The sequence below is a fragment of the Gasterosteus aculeatus genome, chromosome 16 (genome assembly GCF_964276395.1).
Source record: "Gasterosteus aculeatus chromosome 16, fGasAcu3.hap1.1, whole genome shotgun sequence".
NCBI classification, from domain to species: domain Eukaryota; kingdom Metazoa; phylum Chordata; class Actinopteri; order Perciformes; family Gasterosteidae; genus Gasterosteus; species Gasterosteus aculeatus.
The window spans coordinates 17,235,356-17,256,870 of NC_135704.1; the positions used below are offsets into that span (position 1 = coordinate 17,235,356).

General features: G+C 47.9%; 1 protein-coding gene across 1 annotated transcript in view; it reads left to right on the top strand.

The window, feature by feature from the left end:
- The window catches only part of kcnh3 (potassium voltage-gated channel, subfamily H (eag-related), member 3), a 65,400-nt gene that overhangs the window by 612 nt on the left and 43,273 nt on the right, over positions 1-21,515 (top strand). The gene's annotated exons all lie outside the window — the stretch shown is intronic.

Here is a 21,515-nt window from a genome sequence, read left to right on the forward strand (position 1 = left end):
CAAATAGGCCACAGAGAAGCAACTGTAACTTCCAGCACAGCCTTCTGACGGCAGTGTGGCGATGACCCCTGAGGTTTTCCTCTACATCCCAGCTGGGGTTTTTTTTCTCTTCTCTTGTACATTTCAGGACTTCCTCCCAGTTCCTCTGTGCACCACCGTGTCTGTTTTGCGCACGACTTCCCTCTGTGTCGCCTCTATTGATTCACACGTCTCACCAGAGAGGTTGCCCAACAAACCCAAAGCCTTTTGTGCCTCGCTTCTCCAGAGGAGCCGGTGTTCTTCTGATCTCCATCGTAAGCGAGCGGCTGAAATGATGCTGGAGAGAGAGGGAGAGAGAGAGAGAGGGAGGGAGGGAGGGTTGACATGAGCAGATATCTTTTTGTCTTTGTCGAGAGTGTGTCTTGTGAGCAGATGCGATGAGCAGCCCGCGTGTGTTTGGCCCCATGCTGGATGGGTGGGCGGGTGAGAGATGCTTCTATTGCGGCGTGTTGATTATTCAGGCCCATGGGAGTCTGCGAGTGGGGTGAGCCAGCGCCCCCCCCCCAGAACCAGCTACGCGTGGCAGCATAATGGGGGGGGGGGGGGGTGAAGCTCATTTGACTTCAGCGAGTCGTCAAAAGAGCAGCTCCAGCTCTCGGGTCCTCTCCTCTGTGGCTGTCGTCCAACGGCCACATTTAAATGCTCTGACTGGCATGCAAAGTGAGGTGTTGGTGCTGGATCTGCCCGTCAGGGGGAAAGACACAAATGTCTTCTCTGTGCCGCCTTGTCCTTTATCCTCACACTCGAATACTTCCCGTCTATAAGCACCCCCCCCCCCCCCCCAACATTTCTTGGAGGACAATCCCGTTTTGTAGATTAGCTCTCTCTCTTTTTCCGTCTCCGGTCTAAAACAAAGGCCGTCCGTTCAACGAGGTGCTGATAATTACACTTCTCCAGCAGCGCGTGTGCATTCATAGTAATTAACTTGCGTTTGTGTCAGGAATCCATCGTGGCCTTTCTGCTTGTCACAGGAGGGGCAGCGGGGTTTTAAAGGAGAGGCTGTGGGGGCGGGGAGGGCAGGAGTGTGCGCGTGTGTGTGTGCATGATGGGAGTGTAGCTGCCCTGGTGGGAGGATTGGGGGGGGGGGATTGGGGGTGTGTGTGTAGGGGGGGGGGGGGGGTTGCGATGCATGAATCCATTATTGGTCCACGTGTGACAAACAAGCAGCTATGTGTTTTCATGGTGTGATATTCGCACATCACATTGCATCAGGCACTTGAGGGAGAAAGATGGAGGCCAGTTATGTGACCGTCTGTGGTGGGAATGGCAGCTTTGTTTCTCAGCAAATACTGCTGTGTGTGTGTGTGTGTGTGTGTGTGTGTGTGTGTGTGTGTGTGTGTGTGTGTGTGTCTGGGAAAGGTGGCTTTTGTTGTAATTGTGAATCAAATGGCAGTCGTGATTCATTTTAAAAGCCACTCATCGAAGCCTTTACCACTTCATTTTCTCTTGTCGAAGGCTTCGGGTCATATTAATCTGGATGTTACTGAATTCAGAGAGGATTGACAAAAAAGTATTTTACCGCTCCCTCCAGTAGATAATGCATTCCAGTTTTCCATCACAAAACAAGCTTTACAAATATATTCACTTGTGACAAAAATACTTTTTGGTATTGTTATACGTAACCACACATACGCATCAAAAACACACATTGCATACAAACTGCTGAACCTGCATTAATTAACAAACCGCCATTTCTGTTTTAGCTTTTCGAGACTTCCCCTGTTTTATTGTACAAATGCGGACGATCAGACGTCTCCAATTTCAAACGTCACATGAGCCCACCTGCTCCCGTGTGTGACTGGTGTCCGCGGGGACCTTTGGTGGTGACGCGTGCTCATCCGACCCCCGTTAGCTTCAGGTGCGGCGCCGTCAACGTCAGATATGCAACAATCATGCCGATACCGAGTACCAAAGTGACCATCATTTAAATGTGTGTAAGTCCAATGCATGCTGGGACGGAACAAACTAATCCCGTAGTGGAAATAATGTATTTTTGTGTCATTTGATCAATTAGTCCATCAGCCAAAATTGCATAACCAACTCTAACCAATAATCTTAATAAATAAAGTTATTTATTGAGCACAAAATAGAGAGTTTGTTATTAATGTATTATATATCATTCTTGACTTTATATTGTTTTTGACGGTCAGTCTGAGGAAAATGCAAATCAACGACAAAAACAAAAACAGTGGAGTCCCTTTTAAATGAGTTTGGAATTAATTGTGAGGAAAGGAAGAAGAATCCGACAAAGGAGTCAATAGAGACATTGATTTTTGGCTGCAGCCCTAATCCACACAGATAGAGATGGCGTATCGGATCCGTGCAGCTACCTGAACCCTTCCACTTATTAGTGCCGAGCTCGATGCACGCGCGCTAATCTGTCCAGCACCCGGACAGAGATTCAGACCAGACGTCAAGCTGATTTGTCACCGGGGATGAACGCTCAAATGCAGAGCTGCTCACTTGACACGTGTGTCAACAGATCACAGGAAGTAAAATGACTCCACGCAAGGGCAGACACGCGGCCACCCTCGGTTTGCCCTCCCGGGTCGACGCCGTTACCTGCGTTGAGAGCCGCGCGGAGCCAACAGATGAGCTCTGAATCGAGCGCCTTTGAAAGTGGATGAAAGTGCTGCTTTGCGTCACAGCTTCTGAATCACATGCTTGAAAAAAAAAAAAGTCCTTACTTACCGACCCTTCTCGTGACGCACGTTGTCGCCGGTTGTCGTTCGACCGCCCGGTGAACTTGTATTAGTTTTATATTTTGCAATCAGTTGATTCACGCAGAAGTCTCATCGGAATTATCATCTTGTTTTTGTCAACATGTGAAAATTACAGTAGGAAACATTCAGCTCGGTCACAGCAATCCTCAAATTACGGCTCAATCAGTTGCTCGTTTGCTGCCGCGCTTCCGAAAAGAGGCAACAGCTGCGTGGGACTAAACGAGTCAATTGGTCCGATTAATTGAGTGGGTCTTGGCCGCCGTGATCAGGTTAAGGCCCGAGCCCTGCGCGCCACGTGGGCGTGTCTCGGGGACGAGCGGCCTCCGGCCGGCCAGCACCCGCCCCGTCTCTCGGCCTCCATTTTTTTTTTCAGCCAAAGAGAGGATTTCGGCTGGAAGGAGAGAGAGAGAGAGAATAACAAAACATCCACGGGGCCTCGTAATGTAGCGTCATCGTTTAAAGGTGGCGCCTCGCCTTTGCTGGTTCGAGAAAGAAGACGTTTTTTTTTTAGGGAAGAGCATCAAACATGTCAAATTTCCCGTGAGTGCGTTATTTACCCGGGTCTCAGCCTGGTGTCAGACTGTGTCTTCAGTTACACCTACGCTGTTTTAAGAATAGAATCCAATCTGCTCACGTTGCCGTTTTTGCACAAATGTCAGGGATTTACTGCGAAAACCTGCAGCTGCACCAAATGAGTTAGGCGGCAAAGCAAAACATGACATCATCCATGTGCCAAGAAAGTAATTCTGAGTAATTCTCACATTGCAACGAAGTCCATTCGCTGGCGGGAGATGATTCTCTGAGATCATCTTACTCCAATCATCCGATGAATCGTCGTTCATCAACTGCTTCCCATCTTGCTTCATTCACCTGGTTTTAGTGCATGCGTGTCTATACGGTCATATAGGTGAGAGGACGAGTGCACATGGCTCGAACGCTTCCCAGTGCCTGGTGTTTGTGTACCCGTGTGCATGCAAACCTGTGCGTGTCTGTGTATCCAGAGGCGGATGTAACGGTGGGCTTGATGGCGGCTCGGCTCCGTCACGTTACGCCCGTTAAAAAAGGTTAAAAGTCAACCGCGTCGGCTGCGATGATCAGAAGTGAAGGGCCGTGTCGGCATGGCAACGCCTTCACAGTGACGATGTTAATGCTTAGTCGGTGTCATGCTGACCGTGTTCTCTTACTTTCAGTGGCGCCATGCTAACATGTGCTCATTAGCTCCACGCTAAAGCACTGCTGGGTACTGTTGTGGATTCGTTCATTCATTCGTAGTTGTCGCTCGTTCTCCAACTCGCTGACTACGTCTGTCTGACTCGAGATGAGGACCCTCACATTCTCACAGACCAGAGACCTTCACTAACACACACCCGTAGAACGCGTCTTCGATTCACAGAGATTTATTGGGGCACCAACACTCGAATAAACCGAGCTCTTTCCGGGAAAAACACCAACGAGGTGATGATACGACACATCAGTTCATACGTTTCTTTGACCATTGGATTGAGTGAAGCCCTCCACTTCCATCCTAACGGCGTAACTCTCCTCCTGTTGTTGTCGTCCGGCTGTTCTTCTCCTCGTCCTTCACCAGCCCCCCTTATCTGGTTGTTGATGCTAAACTAACTGGCTCATTCTGGTCTCGCTGGCCCTCCCGTTATGTCTCCTTGCGTCTAGACACACAAACATGAGACCGTTGTCCCACAGCTGGTGTCTCTACACTATCTTGTCCCCAGTGTCACGATGACGCCTGTATTTCCATATCTTTGCAGCCTTGACTGGGTTCGGTGTCTCAGTACATCTATCTATGGGCCTCCCGTTAGCTTCTCCCTCCCCTCTGTTGAATTGTAACTCATCTACAGGGATATATTAATATGGTTATATCACTACTTACCAAATTTCTCTAAAAATGGTTATAACATGAATATATGTTGGACAATATTTTCCCTCAACTGTGACCGAATGAATCAATCCAGTATACGTGGAAATCTTTCAAGCATGGGACACATTTGTTGTTGCTCTTCCTAGAAAATGTTAACTTAACGTCGGCACAAGAGGGAAAGTCAGAGAATTGGCAAAATCCTTTAGGATTCAACAATTCATATCCAGAGCTGCAATTATTGACTCGGAATCGAGGCAGCAACAGTACAGATTAATAATGTATTGTGCTGAACCTCTGCGCAGAGGGCCGTGTTTGTGAATGAGGCAAATAATAACGATTAGAGTGCTCAATAAAATAAATATAGTTCCATTCACAGCACTAAGCAGCATTTCCAGTCAGCGGTCCAATCACAACACAAAACTCAGTGCTTGGAAAATGACAAAGTATTTAAGGGAGCTTGTTTTTCTTTTTTTCTTTAGAAACGTGGTTCAGAGCCACATTACACAAGATGGCGCCAGTATTCGTAAGAAAAGAAGAATAAGAGGGGAATTGTTGCAGGTGAAGGTGTAATGTGGTTGTGTTTGTGCAGAAGCTCAGCCGCAGGACGCAATGTGCCTCTTGTTGTCACCACTGGACAAAAGAGGGAGGTATGAAGGAGAGGGAGGGGGAGAGGGGTGAGGGAGAGATCAATGCAACAGGGGGAAAGGAAGAGAGGAGAAAATAATGGTTTGTGGTTATTGAAGGAAGTAGTCAAATCTGTGCGGTATTGGCAGATATGATCGATACCCAAAATGGGAAGAAGGCTGATGGCAAACAGGACAGGCGAGGGTCAAAGCAGTAATGCATCTTGGTCAATAATGGTGGTAATAATTGTAAGCAAATTAATGTTAACGATAAATCCAAATAATAGGACGTGAATTCTGCTTTTTACGGTCAGGCATAAATTGGAGGATTTAAGAAGAGGTCTGTGACACACGTCCTCACCTGCAGGAATCCACTGCAGACTCGCAAGCGCCAAACGGCACCGCCTGCCTGGGGAACGTCACCGGCAAATTAATAGAACCATTAGTTAGGCGAGAACGCTCTTCAGATCATTTATAATCAAGGGAGCTCTCAATTACATGAGTTCGCTTCATTATTTCGGTAGTCAACGTTCCCCGACGTCTGAAGGCACAGGGCTGCAACAGTCGGGGATTAAGTTAAAAAGATCAATATGGATGCTTTTAGCATCTACCTGTGGCCGGCATGGTGATTTCTGTAAGCAACATGCAGTGGTTGAAAAGGATTCCCAAATATACAGGATCAGGCATGATTTTCTCTTCATCTTTATGTGTTTTTAAAAACACATTTGTTCAATGAAGAAAGTACGCAGCAGGAAAAAAAAGCTCGCCTGCACTACAAAGTGTAAATAAAAGTGTCTTTTTTACCTATCAAAGGAAACTTTGGGTTTTGATATAGAATAACATGGCTGCTGCCAATCTAACAAATACCTTATAATTGGGCTAAAGATCCAGGCGGCACAGTAGGCGCTCCTGAAAAGAGGAAATGGATGTCAAAGTGCCACTATATCCGTGTGCAGTTGCTGATTTTCAACCATCCTTTGTTAGGCTCTCCATGTTTCTTTACTCTGGCATTGTCAAAAGCATAATTGGAGCAATTTTTCAGTTGTCTTGAGGCAGAGGATGCACCGTGACCGGAGTGACAGGTCGGCCGAGGGATGCAGAGATAGACGGAGAGAGAGAGAGAGAGAGAGAGAGAGGGGGAGGAAAAGAACACACAGGCAGAGATGAAGACAGAGCTGGAAATAGAAGCCAGTCCAGGTGGTCAATGAGGATGTCACTGTGTGCTAAAGAAATGAGGGAACAGCCGAAGACGTGCAGGACGAGGCGGACCTTAATTCTAGGAAACTAAAGTGATGAAGCCTAAGCGACGCGGGGTACATTAAAGCCGCTCTGAGGTAATGTGTTCCGATTGGAAGCAGATGAATCTGAGCTCGGGCTGGATCACGCTCCATAGATGGGCAGAAGGAAATACAACTTGTATTTTTTTACATTGCTTTTTTGGGGGGGGCCAAATCTAAGTGCCATCTCAATTATTTGTTGAAATTCTGACACGTCTCTACCTGGATTACAAACGAATCAAATAAACGTGTCAAAGGACGCATCAGCTGTGGCCGCTAAGGCTGTTTTCCGCTCCTCAAACTTGTGCTGAGCAAACCTATATTTATAGCATCATAAAAGCTGCCCGTACACAACCAGTAAACCTAATGGAAACCTCCTGGAAAAGCGTCCAGCAGCAACGGGATATGAGTATCCCCTTAACTCCCACATACAGCGTTAAACTGTTACCGCTCCTTGATGAACATTCCTGTGTGTCAAAGTGGCCGCACTAGAAACGGGGGAGCAGGTGCGGCCGGCCGCTTTGAACTAAACGCCAAACGCCGTATGACGCGTGAGTCACCGCGCCGCCGACCTGCACCGATCAGAGGGCGTCTTCTGACGCCCCCCCCCCCTGCCGCGGTGGAAACTGTATCTCGCGGAAGCTGCAACCCCGTGACGCAGGTATGCCATGTTTATTCCTCCGGGCAATCTACAGAGAAACACCGTGCGTTGGGCTTTGAAAATGGCCTTGTGATCGTTTCCCTGCGGAACGCCAAAGTTCATGTCGGGTTAAAAGGTTCTCGTCGGGCCGTGAAGGGTGAACAGAAGCGGGAAGCTGTGTTTCCACATCTAAAATCTGCCAAAATGGATTCATGGCTCCTGTCTGGATGAAACATGCCATTGCCAAGAAATGATTTAACTCCATCTTTGAAGCGAACCTGCTTTTACAACGTTACCCTTGGAGAGATGGAAAGAATGGGCCAGCCTGTCTGTAAGCCGCAGCTCCAAACATATCTACCCATTATTTGAGGTATTTAAGGTATTTCAGGTATATTAAACATCTAAATGTACATTAGTTTTGAACTTGAAGCCCCGACTGGCTGAGAGCATCCTCAGAGAGATGGTACAACTTTGGTACACACGTTCGGCGAGGAGAGGGAAAGGTGCCGCAGCTGAAGTCTGTTCACTCAGTCGGCCAGACAGTCCGTCAAACACGCACGCCGTCAGAGCCGAGCGACCCAAACGGGACGTGGCAGCGAGTACGTGAGGGACCGCCACTCTACCGCCGACCTGAAAACAGCGGTTTTCTTTTAGATGACCACTATGGAGGCCACGAAGCACCGTTTTAATCCATTTTTGTGTGTGCCAATGGTCATACTCCCATTTATTGACCGTGTGCGTTCGTGCCCATGTGTTTGTTTTTGGATTGGTAGATGATCATCATATTGCGTCATTATCCCGGACCATGACTCTCCAGTTGGCCGTCTCTTTTGTGTAATTGCGGCAAATATTGACTTTGGAAGAGGCGACAGGCCTGGCTCTCTCTCGCGGCATCAAAAGGCCAGTGACTGAGCGATGTTCTAATAAAGAAAAGCAGCGCTGTTTTTCCGTGGCGGGGCTCCGGCAGCGGCAGGTGGTCAGTGAGTCTGCCGTCAAATAAATATCAGACGCACCTGCTGCTGGACAAAACAGAAGGGCATGACTTGGCTTTGACGAGGTAAAAAAAAAACCACAACAAACTTGTTCTTTTGTGTTTGCGAACCCGTTGTGTCGTCTTTGTTTCCGGCGGGTGTGTGAGCGCGGCGCGGGTTTTTTTCCGCAGGTATGTGTGTTGAGAGCACGCGGCAACCACCACTTGACCAGCGCTCAACCTTGCATTCCCTCGAACGACCAGCAGGGGGCGACTCCTCCGGTGCATCGGCATAGAAGTCTATTGCCTCAGTAAACATTGAGTTTACGGTCGCATTAAACTGCTAGTTTCATGTCTTCTTCGATACAGCATGATGTTCATTTAGTAAATTAACGTAGATCATTTCTGTTGATACATGATAGATGGATAAATGATAAACTCAAGGGTTCAAAATTGCAGCGACCAATGAGTGAAATATGTCGCCATGCTACGCTAAACAATCTTTAGCGTAACCAGATAAAGTTATATTTGGACAAAAGTTGTTTGGTAAAATGCTAAAAATGTCAGAAAAATGGGGAGGGGTTTAATTGCACTGTTAATTGCAAATTTCAACTGGGAAAAATCGCAAACTCCGTCGTCTGGAGTGCAGAACAACTGCATTTATATTTATATTAATATCCGTTCTCCTTCTGTCCCGCCAGCCGCGGGGAGAAGCGGCACTGACTGACGGCCGTAGCTCCTCGGCTCTTCGCTGTCAGACTAATTGCCCTTGTGGCTTCCGGCCACCTTCCTTAATATAGCCTGCGAGATTCCGCAATAACGGCACTGTGTCGATTGCATGACGGTGATTCCTACGCGTGATTCTCCCTCAAACGACTCGTTCGGGAGCCGAAGGGCTTCGTGCAGTCGATCAGATTACAGGGCGCCCGTTATTAAAAAGCCAAACACAGTAGTGCGTTCGGGAGGTTTATCTGGAAATAAGGAGGGAAGGAGTCACTTCACCTCCAGGTTCGGCGACTGACGGATTCGACAATTGATCCCACAACATTGAATCTGGTTGACCTTTGACCTGTAATAATGTCCGAAGCCCGGCCGGTCCAAGAGAGAGAGAGAGAGAGAGAGAGAGAGAGAGAGAGAGAGGGTTGACATTTAATTCAAGTATTGATCGTTCACGTGCTATAGAGCCGCCGCTGTGTGACGGCTGCATCGACTGCGAGGTCCGTGTTATGAATCTGTACAGTATAATCGTGCGGCTTGTTAAAGCCTTTGTTTGCTCGCCAGCCGTTTGAGCTCCTGCACTTCGCAGCCTGCGGCGTTGACAAACCCTCTTTCCTTTTCCTGTCTCGTTCTTCCACAATGGCACCGGTAGACTTTGCATGGCTAATTTATTTTTTGAATAAATGTCATGGACGCGACAGCACAGTGTGAAGCAGAGAGTTGTGTTTCCTCCGCCGAGCCTTCGATGTGGTGGAAAAACACAAGTCTCTGTGTAAGTTTTAATCAGATTTGTCCGATATTTAGTCTACAGTTCTATAGTTTATTATTTCATCAGGGTTAGTTTACATTGTGAGACTCACATGCATTGTTGATGCGGCAGCACAGGTGAGTAGGCCGTCGTCATACTACACACAAAATAAATAACTATATTAGGACTCGACAACAACGGTTGCCAGGTTACAACTTACCAACATATAAAAGTTAGAGAAAGCCAACAGCGCTAAATAAATGCATGTCTTTTGGTTATTTGTTGCATTAGCGGAGACATGAATACAAAAAGGACAAAAGTTTTAAATGAAATGGGGGAATTGATAGTTAATACGCTCTCTGATCGTCCCTTCATGGCTTAAATTAACAAGTGACAACAAGACAGGGCTGAGGTAATTTGTTAGACGCGTCCTTCATGCCGCCGAGTGTTGTGTGAATCCGCGAAGAGACGAAATATGAGGCTGGACGTCCCCCAAGGACACCAGAGCAATAATTAGGCTGCGTTTCTCTGTTGTGAAATGAGATTTGGGACCTCTTTAACCTCCCACGAAGAAGGAACCGGAGCCTCAATGGAGCGAAGCGCTTCGACGCCTTTCGGACACACGGCGGCTGTAAACGTGCCGCTGATTGTTTCACGCTTTACGGGCCGCGTCTCACCGTTGGCGTCGGTGTGAGACCGACCTCTGAGTGTTCACCCGCCTCTCCCTCAACAACTCGGAACAAAGTCGAAATCTCCAGCCGAGTTAGTCAATCGCCTCTCCTCCACAGAGGGGCCCTCTTCTGCTGATCCCTCCTCAGGCTGTGGACATTACACGCAGCACATCCAGTACCGTGTCATGGCGGGCGCACGCTTGCGTGTGTGTGTGTGTGTGTGTTGACAAAGTGAGAGTAAATTGTGAAGACTACACTTTAAAAGCTCGTTGAATAGGAAGCGTTTAAGGGGAAACGCAGAGGAGGAGGAGGAGGAGGAGGAAGAGTGCTGAGCATTCTGCGCACACAAATTTGCATTGTACTTAAACGAATCCATTACATTCCCCCGACCGTTGTCATATATTGAGGAATCACGGATCGGGGCTTCGAGCAGCTGGAGCTCAAATCCTGCTGAGCCCCGAGGAGCCAAACACAATCAAAGTAATAAATCCACAAGTGGTCTAATTTTGTCTTCAGTTGTCCCCTCGATGAAACACCACGTACCTTCTTAACAGCAGAACCGGACTGCTGCACTACTGCAATCTGCCTTTTTTTTTTCTCAATCCTTGATTACTTCATGATTTTTGCATGAAAGGAGAAACTGCGTCACGCTGGAAGAAGCCTCTTCACTCCTGAAAGCTTTTTTGATTAAAGGTATTTTAGCACTTGAGACAATGTCTGAAGTTAGATTTATTAATTAGATAATTAGATTCATTTAAAATGCTTCCTCCTGGAGGTCTTATCTTTTTTTTTTTTGAGAGGTAGAAGGTAGAAGTTTGAGTGTCTTATAAGTGTACTTTACCTTCTGCTTGAGTTATGCTCATATCAAACTGCACAGGCTGTTCAGCTAATGGGTCTAAAACGTCCTGTGCTAGAATAGAAAACATTGGCTTATTGGAAACCATTTATTCACCTTACTGTTGGATTAAAAAGCCTTGAATAACAAACAACCCAAGGTGTGTGAACTGGAACAAGCCTCTTTCAACCTTCATCCAGCACAGAAATCCAGCGTTGGCTTCGATATTTAATGACAACATTTTCAAACTCTCCTTTAAACCGACACAGAAAGAAGATACCAGCTCGCACCTCCTCTGAGATTCTTCATTCAGTGCAGACGGCTAACATTGGATGTTATCTCTCTGCAATAGAGAGCACTGAGACAGCCTGAGAAATATGTTGTGTTATTCCATTAAGCGTCTAAAACCCGCTGTGCATATCTTTGTTCTTGGAAGATTTGATGCTGATGAGTGCCGTCAAATGGCGATTCTATAATGTTGCATTTATTGCCGCATAACATTTTTTATTGCTGGCGTCTGGAAGGCCCTCTTGATATTGCACTAGATTACTTCTGTTACATTATTAAATAAAGCCGGACACTCAGCACTGGAGAACGTTTGGATAAAGCGCTTTGATAACGTTCAACATAGATGTTGATGAGGTTATCTGCCGTGACTGCGGTGCTGTGTGTACTCTTGGTGCTCGGGGGCAGACTGGCGAGTGGAGAGTCCCCTCTCATGTGTATTTATATTACTAATTTGCTTTAAGGGTTTTCTTTGTCCTCTGCGTTCCCCGATATGTAAGGTCGAAAAAATATCATGCAAAAAAAAGTCTATAGAATATTTTATGTGGTAAAATATAATGGGAAGAAAAGTGTAAAATATATTAATTCAAAATATTTTGGGGTCTAAAAATATGACGGGAAAAAAGAAAACAAAATATGATATAATGTAAAAAAGGGTTCAGAAAATAAGGCATAATATCCAATGTCAAAAAAATAAATAATATATATATATAAATAAAAATCAAAATAAGTTTGGTCAAAAAATGTAATGGAAAAAAAGTCCAAATATATTATGTCAAAAAATATGATGGAATAAAAGTAAAAAGGAAAATGTTGTATCAAAGTTTCAGGCACTTAATTACATTTTGAGCAGTTTAAATGATCATCATTGCAAATTCAGGCCCAACCAAACAGCTCGCCTACTAAGTTCAGTGAAACGTCTCGGTTCCTACAAGGAACCGTCATTTGTGTTGATTTTGGCCGCCCCTGTAAGGTTGTAGTGTTTCCGAGCAGTGAAGTCCAGTGAAACCATCTCATTTTGCTGCAGCAGGGTTGAATGGTTCGACACATTACAGTAACTAATTACAACAGAACACATACAGCATAGCATCTGCATTCCATTGAGACGCTATTATGAGAAGCTGAAACAGGGCTCCCAGTGACCCTCCTCCTTTCAAGACAACACATCTGGTGGAAGGTGCGCAGCTCAAAACGCTGTGTTGCGTCTTTACATTACACACCAATCATCGTCATTCTGCAGCTTTGGCGACATTTTGTGCAGGCTTTGTCTTCTTCCAGTTTGAACAGAGGTCAAGACGGCGTCGTTATAGAGACGCGCGCGAGAAGGGGAAGCGCAAACAGGGCTGCAGGAGGAGACAAATGGACCAGACGTCTTTGCAGAGCAGACGGATGGCCAAAACAAAAGCAATGCAGGCAGGGTTGACGGATCGGTCTGGATGAGAACATGCAATATTCAGCACCAGTAAATGGAGGAGGATGCGGTTCTCTGTCACCCATGACTGCCTTCACAATGTCCCGGCGACAAATGTCTCCTCTGTCGTGTTCCGAGGTGTGTTGCTTCCACCTCTCGGCCTCGCAGGTGACCCGTCGGAGCACCTGTACCTTTGGCTTTTGATGAATGAAGACGGGCCCTGGCGGTTCTGTTATGAGCCAGGATGGTTTTCTCCCCCCCGCCCCCCCTCTTTGAGTGCCAGCAGGCCCCCATTGTGTGAGGCGGAAGGACAGTGTCGCCCGAGTGGTTCGGCTCGGCTGACACGAAAGTCAGTTTTGGGTCACCGTGAACCGCGAGCGATTCTTGGCTCAATCTCGCCAAATTATCCCCTTCTTTGTCTTTTTTCTTTCCGGTGGAGATTAGACGGAGAGCAAGGCCCCTAATGTGCACTGCAGGAAAAGCGCTTGATGCGTTTCGAGCGGTGCGGTTTTTGACAGGTCAGTGGCGCCGTTTGAGGGAGAAGGCCTCACTGACCTGGCGACCAGAAATGATTGCATCGCGAAGGTAAACGTTTTCTGTGAAAGAAACAGGCTTTGTGTCGGGTCTTCCCGCTTCTCTCCGTGGCTTTATGGGCCGCGCTGAAGTCCCGTCTGCCCTTCTGTCTGCCCATCTGTTTGTCTTTTCATGCCCGCGCTCCCTCCGTCCAAACCGTCGCTCTGTTTGTCCACCTGTCCTTCCATCTGCCCGTCTCCGTCCAATTATCATATCTGGCTGTCATCCGCGGAGCCGTCCTGCTTTGAGGGCGCAGCGGTAATCACCGTGGCTGCATTGTGTGAATCGGTACATTTTCCAGGCACCTCTTTTCATCCGCACAGCTTAATGACATCTTCGTTATCGCTTAATTTGACTCATTAAATAGAGCCGGAGGCACAAGCTTTGTTCGTAGAAGTTTTGGGGGGGGAGACGCTATGACTCAGCTATGAGGCCATAAGAGAAGCAAATGAAATTATTTTTTTTCCCGAGACGAGAAGAATCATGAGATGAGATGGCGTGAATTTGAAAGGGTATTTGTGTGGAGGAAGCAATTCCATGTTTTGTTATCAACTTGACCTGAAATAATATTGTTAAAGTATCCAGATGACTCACTGCAAAATACTTGAGGTGACACCGTTCGACTGTTGCTTTCTCGCGTGCATTAAGAAATCATTTGCTCTCCTTTTGTGTGTTTTACTTTGTATTTTATATTGTATTTATAAGAACTAACTAACTAAATAAGTAGAAGCCCCTTCTCTTTTTTGCAGGAGAGCTAACGCACAAACTTGACTGATTGAACCGAATTCTTAATTATTTTTACTCACCTCGTCGTATATATAAAAAATGCTCTCAACTTGAGGATCTCACAGGTTTTAACTTTGTGCGGTTGGCAGCATTTCTTTCAACACCTTGCTCCCTGGCACTTTCCCTCCTAAATGCCCTCAGTAGCCCGAGCGCTGCCCTTCTGGCTCTCAGCGGTCACTTCTCCACGCGTCCCCTGTCTGGCCGGCCCCCGGCTGCAGCCGGCACCATGTGTGCGCGCCGCCACCTCACCGCCTCCTTCTGGCCTCCCAAGTCGGCTGCCGCTGTTTCTGCAAAATGTGAACTTAATTCTACTCCGGTACGGGCATAATGTACCAATAAAAATAAAAAATAAAACGTTTACTCAGATATTCAGCTGAACATCGTACTTTAATTGGATTAAAACAATAGGGATATATAAGCGTGGTAGTTTTCAATGCATACAGCTTAGTTTTTAACCAGTAAATGTGTGGCCACCTGTAGCTTCTGTTAAAGAATGTTTCCAACCCAAATTAAGAGCCGGGCAACTGAAAACTCACCGCAGTACACGTCCAATCAGCGAGTCCCCCCACACACACGCACACACACACACACACACACACACACACACACACGCACAGTTGAGCAGGACACATGGAGGAGGTTTAACCCTCTCACGGTGTTTTTTCAGTTCTTGAGAGTGTCGCTCGGTGTTCTTAGTCCCGCCCTCTTGTGTCTCTCCTCGTTGCAAACAGCCAATAGGCCGTTGGACAAAACCCGCGACGGGGAGGGTCAAAATGGTAAATGTATCTATGAATATGACAGATGTGAAAACACCAGCAGCCTCCTACAGCAGGAATGCCATGATGTTTCAACCAGGATGAAGAAAAGATTATTAACAGACGGCAGATAAAATAAGGTTTTTGGTCTTTGCTGCTTGGACTCCTCGGGGAGACCTGTAATCAGTGGGTGTTAGCTATGATCAGAGGCTAGATGAACCCCCCCTCCTGTGGAGCTCACACGCTGGTGGTGGCTGATGAGGCCGATGGAAGGATGGAGCTGATGGATGCGCGAAGGCCGGGGGCGGAGGCGGGGACGTGGAGGGGCTCGTTATGGCAGCGCGGATGTACCGCAGGCGAAAAGGCAATCGTTTTTAAAAGAGACAGCAAAAAGACGACGGGCTGACGGTGCGATTGTGTCCTAAACTGCACAACCCGACTGTACTTACACTAGAACCTGATCTCTCACCAAGAGCTCTCTGAAGGGGGAACTTTCCTCAGCAGCTTCTTTACTTTGGAATCAGGTTGGAAGGAGTTGTCCATCAAAACGGATCAAACCCACGTTTGTCTGTTTTTGCAGGAATCTATTGTAATCGGGAAGGCGAGCGGCAAGGGTCTATTGTCTTTTTTGTCAAATCAGAGGCTGAAATCCATCATGAGAGCCAGTAGCTGCAAAGTGCCGCCTCTGACCCAGCAGTGCAAAGGGGAAAAGAGCGAGTGTAAAGCGAGCCAGTGGAGCAGAAACGGAAAGAAATGGTAAGGTCAAGGACAGAGGATAACAGCTGGAGAAAAGGCTTTGCTTTGGAGGCGGAAGCCTCTGAGGGACGTTTTTCACCTTCTGGCCTGAACTGGATAAAGTGCTGTGGGCCGCTGATGGGGCTCGTTTGGATGAGACCCAGTGATGTGGTTCATCGGCTCCACCGGAGCGGCAGCATCGTGTCCAAAAAAACAGATACAACCGGGTGTGATGAGCAATCAGTGTGACACTTTACTCTGAAAGGTCCATCATGATGACATGGTCCCAGTGTCCAGCCTCAGAAATGAACACCAAATGTCTGATCTGAAGAGTCATATGATCAGAAGTCGGGATGTCGCTGTACCCTTTGGTGGTCATATGTTTGATACACCTCAGTTAGCTTGTTCTCGGATAACCTCATCTGACATACCTCCACTCTGCACTTTACACTTAATGAGTGAGTGCGTTAATAATGAGATGAGATGCGTCGGGTTAACCTCCAAGCACCACCTGTTGATAGCAACACCCGGCTGAAGGAGCTGCTGTGGGATGATTTGTTTATCCAGCCAGTAAACCCGGTGTTCTCTGAAGCCCGAAGAACAAATGTGAAGTTAATTCCTTCAGGAGAGGCCAAGCTAATTAAGGGCCCTGTGGCTACAGTCAGTGTGATGTTAATGAGGCGGGGAAGCTTCCCGACTAGCGCCAAGAGAGACGCGGGAAGAGGAGGAGGCAGCGGAGGTTAAAGGAGGAGAAACCCGGGAGGGACCAGGAGGAGAGAGGAGAAGCAAGACAACAGGTGTGTAGATCTCTCTCTCACACACACACACACACAATATGTGCTCCCAGTCTAAATCCAGTCAGATGATGCCTGTGAGCAGTATTCTGTAGGGGTCTGTGGACCGTGTGAGGCTGGCTTGAAGGGATGGAAAAGCCCCATTAAGGGTGTTTTCATCAGGGGCAACTTCAATTGTGCTGGAGAGAGAAAGGGCTTATTTTCAGCAGGACCTTCGTTAACTAATTCTTACGGCTGACCATCTCGTAGGATGTCCGTATAAAATAATTCCATTCACTTTGCAACTAAACATGCAACAACTCACGACAAAAGCATCTAATCAGAGCGTTTTTGTGCTGATTAACTCCTCCAGAAACGAAAAAGCGCTCTTAAGACTAATGAGAAGCCCCCCGTTGCCACATGGCGCTGCATGTTTTTACGACCATTAAAGATCATTTTGACCGATTTGTTTGTTGAAGCTCTCTGTTTGTCTCGCGGTGGTCTCCATTAAAGATCGATCATTCCCCCAAGTCCCCCCCCCCCCCCTCCAATCAGTGGCGTTACAGATAAATCTGTGAGTTTGCTTTTCTGAGCGCCTGGAGTGTTGGTACAGCAGGTTTCAGCTTTGATTTTAATCCCAATTGGCGAGGGGGGGGGGTCATGTGGGAATAAATGCACGTCGCTAGCAAATGTGATGATACATCCATGAGAACAGCAGAGGATGTAAAGACATAAATGTTAAACATGATGATTATGTGCCTCGAAGCAACAGGGAAGAGCGTGTGTGTGTGTGTGTGCAGAGATAGTGGAGGGTGGAGGAGCTTTGAAGCTGATCCAAAGTGAAGAGGGGTGTGTGGTGGTGGAGGAACCCCCCCCCCCCCACCCTCTCCTCGTGGTGCTGTGCTGCCGTGGCATCATGAGGAGGACGCACGCAGCAGTCGGGGCTCTTTTCCTTCTCTTTCCCGCCGTCCCGCTATTGTGCACCAACCTTTCCGTTGCCTCCTCCTCTTCCTCCTCTTCCTCCTCTTCAATTATTAGCACTCCTTCTGCTCATTGTTTCCGTCCTCTCCCCCCTCCCCCCCCCTCTCCCCCCCTCCCTTCTGCTCCTTTTGTGTGGAGGTCGTGATGTAACGACGGTGGCGTTTTTCTGAGCTCACAAGGGAGAAACGCAGCGGGAGCACCCATGAGTCACGCTGTGTGCGTGTGTGCGTGCGTGTGTGTGTGTGTGTGTGTGTGTGTGTTTTTATTCCAGGTCGGTCATCGAGCAATTCTCAAAGAATCGTCCACATGAACATATGACTCGAATCAACTAAAGGAAAAGTAGCCGATGAAGGACAGATTAGGGGACGTATGGGATGAGAAGGGACAGCACTTTTTTATGAATAGTTCAAACGAAATCTCATCAGATGGATTATGCAATAATGCTGCTTCTTTGCCTCTGTTTGCGTTTTCAGGCCTCCGCCATAAAAACAATAAATAAATTCGATGCAAAGGCGAGCTGACTCAAGCTTTTGTGCACAGAGGAGACACGTGGTGTCGCACACTAGAAGTGTCAGAAGACCTCAGACCTCACTCAGCTATACTGTGATTAAATCCCCCAAAATCCTTTTTTCTTTGTCACTTTGATTACAATGTTATGCAATCGTTTAGTTTTTCTGGTCATTGGCAGCAGACAGCCTTTAGCTGTCTTTGTCAAAGTGATGCACAACCAAAACACGGGTCCTTAATTCCAACTCAAATCTACACCTTTAATTGGCTCCACCTCTCCACCCGTCTCTGCCCTCACACGCCACGGTACCGCCGACCAGAGACCAGCGCGTGACAGTCGGCCCGGCGGGAAGGGGCGGAGCAACACGTGTCGCCATGGGAACCACCGAAGGGGATACGCGCTCTGTGTGTGTGTGTGTGTGTGTGTGTGTGTGTGTGTGTGTGTGTGTGTGTGTGTGATCAGCAGGTAGTCATGACAGTAATTGGAGCTATTCGTTCTTCATGTGGTGCTACCAACGAACAAGGAGTCTTACAATAGTTATAACTATTCGTGTGACACGAGGAACGAAAATGGGGGGGAAAGTTTGACCTGTGGTATCTTTTAAAAATTACATAAGTGCATTTGGATTGAATTCAAGACCTGCTTCAAAACCAATTAGCGTAGTTCTAACAACCAGTCACGACTGAAATAATTGAATATTCAGATGGGAATCGATGCATATTTACTGTGGTGACAGCCATGCAACCACACCTTCCATTAGGAAGGAAAACCGACACACATTTTAAAGCGGTGGACGTTCCGTCTCGCCCTGCAGGCGGCGAGGGGTCGCCTCAAGGCAGCGGCAGCTATGGCGGGAAAATCCTGAGAAGCTTCCGAGATCTCTCAGGTGTAGATGCTCCGGACGGGGGGGGAAAAAAAAAGGAGTTCGGCAGAAGGATTTACGTACAAGTGCATGCTGGAGAAGGACTCCGACGTTGGGGGTCAGAAAGGCTTCTTTCCAGAGGACGGCGTCGTGTGTGTTTGCGGCCCGACTGCCTCCCCCTGCTCCCCACTCTCCTGGAGCCCGCTCGCTCTCCCCCTCTCTCCCCCCCTCTCTCTCCCTCCCTGCCCGCGTGCTGTTGTGATGTGCCACAGATTGCTGTGGGTGGGTGGTGGCACGCCGTGTGCGAGCGAAGCGAGATCAAACAGGCGGACATTTGTCTGGGCGCTGCGACTCGACGCCGACGCCCTTTCACGTCGAGGAAGCGGGATTATGTGCCGGGCGGATTCGGCTCGAGGATTTTTTCTTTTCTTTTTGTCAAACGCACAACATGAGCAATATCGCGAGGCCTGACTGAAATGATCAGTTTTGTGTAAACAAATGTATTTTATCAGATTGTGTCCGTTGGCTATGGACTGGGTCACTCTTATCAAATTAAATAGTTTCAATGTTTAACGATAAAACAAATGAGAAACTGTTGCTTTTTGGATAATTTAATACTAACACTATTAACTAATGTTATTACTTCTTCTCATATTCTTCCTTCCTACTAACTTATTTATATCTCGCTTTAAGCTGCAGGTTTTTTTTGTTTCAGGTTTACTTCTATTAAAGATTAAAGAAGTCCGATTCAATGATTCAACTTTGAAAATAACTTTTCTGCATAATTTATATGAATCTATAAACTTATTAACTGATTGTAAATGAAAAACTGTCACTCCACAGTGGCCCCGTCCCAATTCAAAATAGCTGCGGTGATCTGAATATTGCCGAAGGACTTTTCCTTTGCTTCCCTCCTTCAGGGATTGAGATTTAACGGAGGACGGCGGCGAGGAGGAGGAGGAGGAGGAGGAGGAGGAGGAGGAGGAGGAGGAGGAGGAGAAATTGCTTTGAAGCGTTTTCACTGATGGAATGGAGCCTGTTTCACAGCTGGACCTTTGAGACGCACACGCTGGGGATTGAGATGGACGACTTGACAGCTGCCCAAAAGCGAAGCCCAAAACATCTCAGTCGCCCCCCCCCCCCACCCCCCGCCCCCCCCTGTCCCCTCTCGGTGGCCGGCTGCGAAAGGGGGCGGGACATGGGCCGATTGACGGCCGCTCGAAGCATCGGGATCACCTGCAGACTTTTGGAATTAGAGCACGTAGAGCAGGAACCCGGAGAGGCGATACAACCTTCGCTTTCGTAGGCTCAAGTGTTGACCGTTTGTTTCCGGGGACTCGACCGATGCATCTTAAAGAGGCCTGAAGTGGACACATGTGACCTGAGTAGAAACGCTCAGAAACGGCTCGTAAATATAGTGTTTTGTGTTCCGTGCACGCTGTTTCATGCAAAGCTCCGCGAAGCACCTGAACCCGAGAGCCGTCCTCTTAGCGCTCCGTCTCCGTCCTCTTAGCGCTCCGTCTCCGTCCTCTTAGCGCTCCGTCTCCCCCGTGCAGTTGTCCCCGGTGAGGAGCATCGTGGCTCGTGTGTGTGTGTGTGTGACCTGCTGTAAGGGTAATGGCTTCCTACATAGTCTCCATTTCCAGCCCCTCTTCTCTCCCCACCACCACCTGCAGTGAGAAGCGAGGGGGGGGGCTTCCGCCTCCTCGGGGGGCCCGATGGGAGCTGAGGGTCGCGCCAGGAGGAGCTCGGAAGGTCAAACAGGTGACTGTCGATCCACTCCTGCCTCCTGGAGGTGTGACAGCAAGGCCACACAAAGAGGCGCGCACGCTGGTTCTCGCCGAGTTGCGGAACACGTAAACGCTTCCAGGCTGCGGCTGCTGGCGTGACGGGGAAAGGGAACCAAAAGAGTTGCACTCGAGCGACGCCTCTCATCGTCTCACGTGTCACAGAGGTTTCCGTTCATTTGCGTCGTGAGCTCTGGGATTTACAACCGTAGCATGAAAGTCAAATGTCTGTAGTTCATCTGTGGTTTTTGGTGATGAAGTTGAACGATGCCGGTGAGTCCAAACTGTGATATGATCCAAACGGTTTTGTGATTCGTTACACCCCCCAGTATGATTATACTGTGAATTCTTCCTTCCTTCCTCTACCTATTTTACTAAGTCTTATGGCAAATGTGGGCAGTCCTTTCACCGTGCTGCCTGCATCCATTATGGATCACGAGTTTACCCAAAGTAATCGAGTGGAGTAAATGATCTGTCGCAGACTTCGGGAGCTTCAGTCAACAGCATCCGACCCGGAATCGACCCTCAGTCTAAGAGATGAACCTGCTTCTCAGCAGACACCACGTGCACGTATACCAACCCTTTAATAAGGCCAAAGCCACTAAAGCAAGCGGGCTTTCCTCTAATCGCAATTCAAGCTTATCGCTGGTGCCTCATTTCACTTCCGCTTTTTATGTAGTGGAGCATCTTTTGGGGATTTTTCCGGCGTGCTCCATTAACCACTTTCCCCAATAAGCCGCCACTCACCGCCGGGGGGGAGGGGGGGGGGCTGTGTAAATGATCCGCTTCTTTCTTTTGTTAGTATTTCACAGAGACCTTTTTCCCTCTCTGTCCACTACAGCCTCACTAGCCGCTAAACAAATTCCACCCCGGAGCCGACAGATCCACAGAGCTCCCTGGAGGGACGGAGCTGAGCCTCGCTGCAGAATAAACGCTGGAA